This window comes from Neophocaena asiaeorientalis, unplaced genomic scaffold (assembly GCF_003031525.2).
Source record: "Neophocaena asiaeorientalis asiaeorientalis breed wild unplaced genomic scaffold, Neophocaena_asiaeorientalis_V1.1 scaffold43, whole genome shotgun sequence".
Classification (NCBI taxonomy): Eukaryota; Metazoa; Chordata; class Mammalia; order Artiodactyla; family Phocoenidae; genus Neophocaena; species Neophocaena asiaeorientalis.
Genome location: NW_020173674.1, coordinates 1,617,170 through 1,625,696, shown reverse-complemented (window position 1 = coordinate 1,625,696; position 8,527 = coordinate 1,617,170). Strand labels below are relative to the sequence as shown.

Genomic DNA, 8,527 nt, shown 5'->3' with positions numbered 1-8,527 from the left:
GCAGATGGTGGGACTTCTCAGCCCCCATAATTGCATGAGCCAAGTTACCAAGACAAATCTCTACCTCTTATTGGTTCTCTTTCTCCAGAGAACCCCAACTAACACAGATTTTGGCACTGAGTATGGTTCCAGAGGGTAAAGAATGTTAAGAACGAATGTTCTGAGTTGGTTCCGGGTTCCTGGAATCAGCTTTCTAATTCGATGGGATTTAAAGACGCCAATGACTCTGTTTCCAGCCGGAGAGAAAGCACTGACAGTCCATGGTGGGATCTGGCAAGAGAGATGCCCACAGTATCTGCACCCACCCCATAATGCACTTATGCGAAGCCAGGAGCTGCCTTACTCTGTATAGATACTTTTGAACATCTTTGGAAAACTGAAGAATATGACATTGGCTGGTGGCTCCTGGTTTTTGCTGGACAAAGTGGTTTAAGAAAAGGGTGAGTTCAGGGTTGTGAACTCCCAGCTCAAGTGCCCCATAAATAACCTAAAAGCACTTCTGTGTGTGGCCAAGGAAAGCCTTATCTCCCACCACGGCAAGGCTGAGATTACTGACAACCAAATGCAGAATCTCGTCCTGACTCACAATGTAAAGTGAACTCCCAGTCTCGCAGGGTGTCTACGGTGAAAGCAGAAGGACTGGAAGACTGTGTGTTGGGGTGAGGATGTGTGGGAAGACCCTGAAGGAGCGGGGGATACTGAGCCCTTAAATTCTGATGAGTCCCCTTTGCCAGTGGAAGAGGTCTCCCCACTCCTAATGGGTAGGGAGCCTTCCCACCTCCATTTGGAGGGGTTAACTGTGCGTTGCCTGGGGAGATGCTAACAGCCCCCCAGAGGCGGTTGCCATGGAAGACTCTGCTGCTTCTCCTCAGGACCCACCCTCACCACCCCTTTACTTCTAGACCCATAACTAGACTCAAGTCCCAGCAGGTCCTCAAAGGTGATGTACAAAGTGTGACTCATGACGAGGCGTGCTGCGTTCCAGAAGAGCGAGTTGAGTTTTCTAATTTATACAGACAAAAGCCAAGGGAATGTGTGAGATGGAAACTGAAGGTATGGGATACGGGAGGAAGGAAGATGAAGTTTGCCGGACCGAATTTATTGACATGAGCCCTCTGAGCACGGATTCTGGATCTCATGTTGCAGCTCTGCGGGTGAGGGAGGGCTCTTACAGTTGGTTTAGCTGCTTGGCTGAAACAGGGACCAAAAGATGGCCCATAACGGGTGAACTGGAGATGGCCTACCTCCCTTGGTCAGAGGCTCAGGGATATAGGATGTCAGAGTGGATTTGTTGTGTAAGATATGCCCGCCCGCCCGGGAGGGTCCGGAAGACCCTCTCACCACGACTGCGGGGAGTACGTCCATGGAGAGCCCCAGCACCCCCTCAGACCGCATCCTCAGAGGGCTCCGTTCTCTGCTGTCCAGACCTCACAGTGGGAGCTGCAGTTACCCAACTAGGAAACCTAAGTGAGTGGGGTCCCTGGATCCCAGGGTGCAGGGGCTAAGTGGGGGCACTCACTGCAAAAGGTGAGGTGGGCGTGGTGACCGGCACGGACGGCAGAGCAGAGGCAGAGGTCAGAATAGTCAGACTCGTGCTGACCCGTGGCCTTGGCTGGTTGACCCTGGTTTTCCTAGACGTGAACTGAGCAGGAAGCCTGCTGGATTCTCACCGCATCTGGATAAGGGAGAAGTCCTAGGTCTAGTGAACAAATGTCTATCCTGAATTGTAAAATCAGAGGGTCGTGGTGACTCAGTCAATCCCCAGACGTGAGCCAGTTTTCAGCCTCAGAACGCTTGAAGGAAAGGGAGGCGGGGTCCCCTTGAGGAAGGACCCAGGACACCCTTGGAAATGGATGCTGTCAGTCTTTCTCCCAGCCTTGCCCAGAGGACCTGCAGACACTTACAGGGCGACTGTGCTCTGGGGAAGGGGAAATAATGAGGCTTTCCAGGGACTCCTGGACACTGGCTCTGAACTGACACCAATACCAGGACACCCCAAAATTCCCCGTGGTCCCCCAGTCAGACAGGGGCCCCTGGAGGTCAGGGGGTCAGGGCAGCTCCAGCTCAGGTCCATCCACAGCGGTCCCACTAGAAGGCATAACTGGAATAGAAATCCTCAGCAGCTGGCAGAATCCACACATTGGTTCCCTGACCCATGGAGTGAGGGCTATTAATGGTGGGAAAGGCCAAGTGGAAGCCACTAGAACTGCCTCTACCAAGGAAGATGGTGAAACAACCAGCGTTTCTGATTGGATTGCAGAGATCAGTGCCTCCATCTAGGACTTGAAGGGTGAAGGGGCGGTGATCCCACCACAACCCCATTCTATTTGGCCTGTGCAGAAGACAGGTGGGTCTTGGAGAGTGACAGTGGATTCTCATAAGCTTAATGAAGTGGTGACTCCAACTGTAGCTGCTGTACCAGATGTGGTTTCATTGCTCGAGCAAATTCACACATCCCCTGGTACCCAGCATGCAACTTTTGATTTGACAGATGCCTTTTTCTCCAGCCCTGTCCGTGAAGCCCAGCAGAATGTTTCCTTTTACCTGGCAAGGCCAGCAGTACGCTTCACTGTCCTACCCCAGGGGTAAGTCAGATCGCCAGCCCTGGGTCACAATTGAGTTCACAGCGATCTTGGTCACCTTTCCCTTCCACAAGACACCACACTGGTCCACTTCATTGACGACATTATACCGATTGGACCTATTGAGCAAGAAGCAGCTACTACTCCAGACTTATTGGTAGGACATTTGCATGTCAGAGGGTAGGGAATAAATTCAACAAAAATTCAGGGGCCTGGGGGCTTCCGTGGTGGCGCAGTGGTTGAGAATCCGCCTGCCGATGCAGGGGACGCGGGTTCGTGACCCGGTCCGGGAAGATCCCACATGCCGCGGAGCGGCTGGGCCCGTGAGCCATGGCCGCTGAGCCTGCACGTCCGGAGCCTGTGCTCCGCAACCGGAGAGGCCACACGAGTGAGCGGCCGCGTACCACACACACACACACACACACACACAAATTCAGGGGCCTTCTATCTCAGTGAAATTTCTAGGGGGTCCAGTAAAGCGGCAAGATATCCCTCCTAAGGTGAAGGATGGATTGTTGCATCTGGCCCCTCCTGCAACCAAAAAATGGGGCCAACACCAATGGGACGTTTTGGGTTCTGGAGACAGCCTAGTCCTCATTTGGGTGTGTTACTCCAGCCCCTTGACTGATTGACCTGGACAACTGCTCGTTTGGGGTGGGGCCCACACAGGAGAAGGCTCTGCACCGGGTCCAGGCTGTGCTACCCTGGGGCCACGTGATCCGGCAGATCCAGTGGCACCTGAAGTGTCAGGGCAGAGAGGGATGCTCTTTGAGTCTTTGGCAGTCCCTCGAGGTGAATCACAGGGCAAGCCCTTAGGATTTTGGAGCAAGACCCTGCCATCCACCCAGATAGCTACTCCACTCTTGAGAAACAGCTCCGGGCCCGCCACTAGCCTTAGCAGAAACTGAACACTTAACCGTGGGTCACCGAGTTACCCTATGACCTGCCCATCACGAACTGGGTGTTATCTTTATCTGACCCACTGAGCTATAAAGCTGGGCATGTAGAGAAAAAAACACTCCACCATCCGATGGAAGTGGCGCAGAGGCGAGCCTGCCCCAGCAGGCCCTGAAGGCACAAGTAGGTTCCCTGAAGAAGTGGCCCAGATGCCCACGGCCCTCACCCCCGCTACACGGCCTTCTCTCTCCCAGCCTTAACTTATGGCCTCAGGGGTGTTTCCTAGGATCCACTGACAGAGGAAGAGGTGACTAGGTCTAGTTATAGGTGGTCCTGATTGATATGCAGGCTCCACCCACCAGTGGTGGGACATCCCTCAAGGACTCGGTGAAGGGCGATCCAGTGGGCAGAGCTTCGGGCAGTGCACCTGGTCCTGCGCCTTGACTGGAAGGAGAAATGGCCTGAGTGACGATAACCAGATCCACGGGCTGTGGCCAGTGGTTTGGCTGGGTGGTCGGGGACTTAGAATTAACATGATGAGAAAATTGGTGACAAGGAGATTTGGCAAGAACCCTGAAAATATTCGTGTCCCATGTGAATGCTCACCAAAGGGTGACCTCAGCAGAAGATTTTAATAATAGAGTGGACGGGAGAAGAACTGTCCTGTGGATCCTGGTCAGCCTCCTTCCCAGCCACTCTGTCATTGCCCAGAGGGCTTATCAGCAAAGCGGCCATGGTGGCAGGGATGGAGGTGACACACGGGCCCAGCAACATGGGCTCCACCCACCAAGGCTGAGTATCCAGTCTGTCAGCAGCAGAGACCAACACTGAATCCCCGATATGGGACCATCCCCCGGGGTGACCAGCCAGCTACCTGGTGGCTGGTTAATTACACCAGAGTGTAACCGAGCAGGACCTTATGAGGCCTTCCCAGAAGAGACCCACCCACCCCACCCCCGACACCGTGTCCTTCACCTGCCTCTTCTCTGTAGACAAACTTTAGCCTCCTAGACCTTCCCCGAGTTCCAAAGAGTAGATTTAATCAGAGAAGTGAGAAAATGCAGTAAGAAAGGAAAACAGTCAGATAAGAAAAAAGAATAAGACTTTAGCCATTAAACAAAGTCAAGGACTTTAGTTCCTCCTCCAGAGCTGTAGATCATATTCTGAGCCGCGTCCTTGAGCTGTTTTGCAGATACTGAAACCCCCACCAGGTGGAAGAAGTTAACTCTACGATGTCCACGAGCACGTAGACCCCAGACCAGCTGGAACCAGAAGGCTGGTGATGTGGACTCCTTGTTACCTCACCACCAACCAATCAGAAAAGCCTCCACGAGCTGATCACACACCCCACAACCTCCCCTCCCTCACCCTGTCTTTAGAAACCTTTAAAAATCCTTCCCCTGAAAGTTTCTGGGGAGTTTGGGCCTTTTAAGCTCTAGCTGCCTGGACTCCTTGCTTGGCTCCTGCAATAAAGGCTGCACTTCCCTTCACTACGACCCGGTGTCAATAGATTGGCTTTACTGTGGGCAGGCGAGGGGACCCAAGTTTGGTTCGGTGACAGGACAGGACTGCTTCCATCATGGAAGGGGCAGTGTTTTGTTCTTACTGGAAGAGTCACTTACTCTGCGTATGGATTTGCCTTCTTTGCATGCAATACTTGTGCCAAAACTACAATCCGTGGACTTACAGAATGCCTTATCCACCCTCCTGGTATTCCACACAGCACCGCTTCTGATCAGGGAACCCTCTTCGCAGCAAAGGGAGAGTGGCAGGGGCCCCTGCCTGTGGAATTCGCTGGTCTCACCATGTCCCCACCATCCTGAAGCAGCTGGCTTGAAAGAATGGTGGAACAGCCTTTTGAAGACTCAGTTATGGCACTAGCGAGGTGGCCATACCCTGCAGGGCTGGGGCAGGGTTCTCCAGGAGGTTGTATATGCTCTGAGCCCGTGTCCACTATATGGCGCTGTTTCCCAGCCAAGACTCCTGGGTCCAGGAATCGATGGGTGGAAAAGGCAGTGGCACCCCTGACTGTTACCCTAGTGACCCACCAGGAGAACTTTTACTTCCTGTTCCTGAGACTTTGTGCTCTTAGAGGTCTTAGTTCCAGAGGGAGGGATGCCTCCGCCAGGAAACGCAGCAATGATTCCTCTGAACTGGAAGTTAAGACTCACTGGCCACTTTGGGCTCCTCATGTCTCAGCAGGCAAAGAAGGGACTTACTGTGCTGGCCAGCGTGACTGAGCCTGACCACGTGGGGGAAACTGGGCTGATGCCCCCCCCACACCGGAGGTAAGAAAGGGCATGCAGGACGCAGGAGATCCCTTAGGGCATCTCTTAGTGTTACCGTGCCCTGGGATTGAGGCCAAGGGAACATGACAACAACCCAATCCCGGCAGGACCACTGATGACCCAGACCCTTGAGGAACGAAGGTTTGGGTTGACTACCAGGTACAGAACCACAACCAGCTGAGGTGCTTACTGAAGGGACAGGGGTAGGCAGTGGGTGGTGGGAGAGGACAGTTATATATATGAGTTACAACCTCGAGACCAGTTACAGAAATGAGGACTGTAATTGTCGTACTTATTTCCTTCTTTTGCTATATGTGTTACGGAACCAAACTTGGGTCTCCTCATCCATGTGCGGTAAAGCCTATCTATTGACACCGGGTCGTAGTGAAGGGAAGTACAGCCTTTATTGCAGGCGCCAAGCAAGGGGTCCAGGCAGCCAGTGCTTCAAAGGCCCGAACTCCCCAAAGGCTTTCATGGAAAGGATTCTAAAGACAGGGTGAGGGAGGCGGGTTGCGGGGTATGCGATCAGCTGGTGGACGTTCTTCTGATTGGTTGGTGGTGAGGTAATCAGGAGTCAACATTATCAACCTTCTGGTTCCAACCGGTGTGGGGTCTACGTGCCGGTGTGGTCAGCACGTAGTTAACTTCTTCCACCTAGTGGGGGTTTCAGTATCTGCAAAACAGCTCAAGGATGCGGCTCGGAATACGATCTGTAGCCCTGGAGGAGGAACTAAACGTCCTTGACTTTGTTTAATGGCTAAACTATTATTAGTTTGTCTTGCCGGACTGTTTTCTTTCTGCATTTTATCATTTCTCTGATTAAAATTATTCTTTGACTGAAGTTTTTCTACAGACAAAAGGCAAGCAGAGGACATGGAGGGGGTCTGTTCTGGGAAGCCCCCCTGGGGTCCTGCTCGGTTACATGTGTGTGTGTGTGATCTTTGTTTCTTTCCTCTCTTCTCCCTTTGCCATGTCACATAAGATGTACTGACTTTGCATCACAGCATTTAGTCCTGGGAATTTACACCCTAGCGTTTAAGCTGCGGGATGTCAGCCCTGGGGGGAGGGGAAGACTTCACCTCCTCCTCTGAGGAAGGGGTTTGTGCGTTTTCGGTTGTAGGCAGGACAGTTGTGAGGCAGAATTATGATCTTGGTGTTGACTTTGTTGGGGGATCAGGTGCGGTTTAAGGAGGTGGGTACAGGCGATGAGGTGACAAGGGGTGGATGTGTGTTGGTCAGTTTTATGTATCAGCTGGACCAGGCCATGGGTGCTCACATGAAATTTTATTTCTGGGTGTGTTGGGGGCGGCTCTTTCTGGGTGAGGTTATAGGGTTAGAATTGGTGGATTCAGTACAACAGATGCTCTTCCCAGTGTGGGTGGGCATCACCTAGTTCCCTGAGGGCTTGAATGGAACAAAAGATGCAGAAGGGAGGAATTTGCCTTTTCTCTTCCTGCCCATCTGCTTGAGCTGGGACAGCCCACCTCATCATTTCCGGCCCCTGGACTGGGATTTACACCACCAGCTCCTCAGGTTCTCAGGCCTCCAGGCTTGGACTGGATTCCACCAGCAAATAGGCTTTTGTGGATCTGTAGCCTGCAGACAGTAGACGTGGGGCTTCCCAGCCCTCACGATCATGTGAGCTGGTTCCTCATAATAAATCTCTTACTATGTATTGTGTTTCTCTGTCTCTCTGGAGAACCCTATCATCAGTGGGTCTGAAGCTTGATGTCTGGAAACACCTCATTTCCCATGGCTCCTGCCTCTCCACAGCTGGATTCCGAAGGCTCCGGGCTCCCAAGTGACCTGGGCGCACAGGTGGGACTCCCGCACGAGGGCTGCAGCACAACCTGTGCGCCTGGAGAAGGTGCCGGCCCGGCCCGGCCCAGCTGGACTCTCCGCCTGCCACCTGTGACCTGACCCAGAGAAGGCAATCAGGAAGCCAGTGAGGAAGGCCCTGGAGGGGGGCGGAGAGGGAGGTGAGCAGAGGCCCTGGGCTACAGGCGAGAGAGTGAAGAGCCCAGGCCAAGCCAGCCGGCTGTTGGCGCCCCTCACCTGGGCATGGAGCTCGCCCGGCCTCTGCCTGGTCCAGTCCGCCATGGGGGAGGCCCCAGAGGGTCCAGACAACTCCCATCGCTTCAAGAAGGGGAACCAGAGCCTCTCTGAAGAGCACCTGCTGGACCTTGTGTGTCCCCGGGGCACCCCAAGCTTCCGGGGTCTGCACCCCAGTCCCATGGAGGCCGAGGCGATTTCAGAGCTGACGAGTGCTCAGCCCTGGTCACCCCTGGAGCAGAGGCTGGCGTACCCCTACTGGGCAGCAGGACGCTGGGCTACGGGGCCCCTCGGTGTCAGTGGCAGGGCTGGGCCTGGACGCCGTGGGTTCCTCCGTCCCTCGGCCACCTCCCGACCCCCGAATGGCTGTGGCTCCAGTGGCACCGTCTCCTGATCCTCTGTGCTGGATGTGAGGTCCCCTTAGCGAAGCAGCGTCACGCACGGCTCGGGCACGGGTGTCCTGTGGGCATAGAGAAGGGCACATTTCTCCCTGTGCAGAGCCCTCCGATGGACACCCAGGTGTGATGGGTGACATACGGCATGGAGCTCAGGGCAGGGTTCCAGCGGATGTGGCGACAGAGCGCAGGGGGCCCGGGCTTCATCCCCAGGGCCAAGGCGTGATCCAACTCGCCTCCGTAACGTCCCTCCTGCTTCGAGGCCGTGGACGGGCGGGAGGGAGCAAAGCCAGAGCCCAGGAGATGGGGTAGG

General features: G+C 54.3%; 1 pseudogene; it reads left to right on the top strand.

Annotated features, from left to right (window-relative positions):
- The first annotated feature begins 1,853 nt into the window (after window positions 1-1,853).
- On the top strand, window positions 1,854-6,050 carry LOC112402341 (uncharacterized; annotated as a pseudogene).
- The last annotated feature ends 2,477 nt before the right edge of the window (window positions 6,051-8,527 follow it).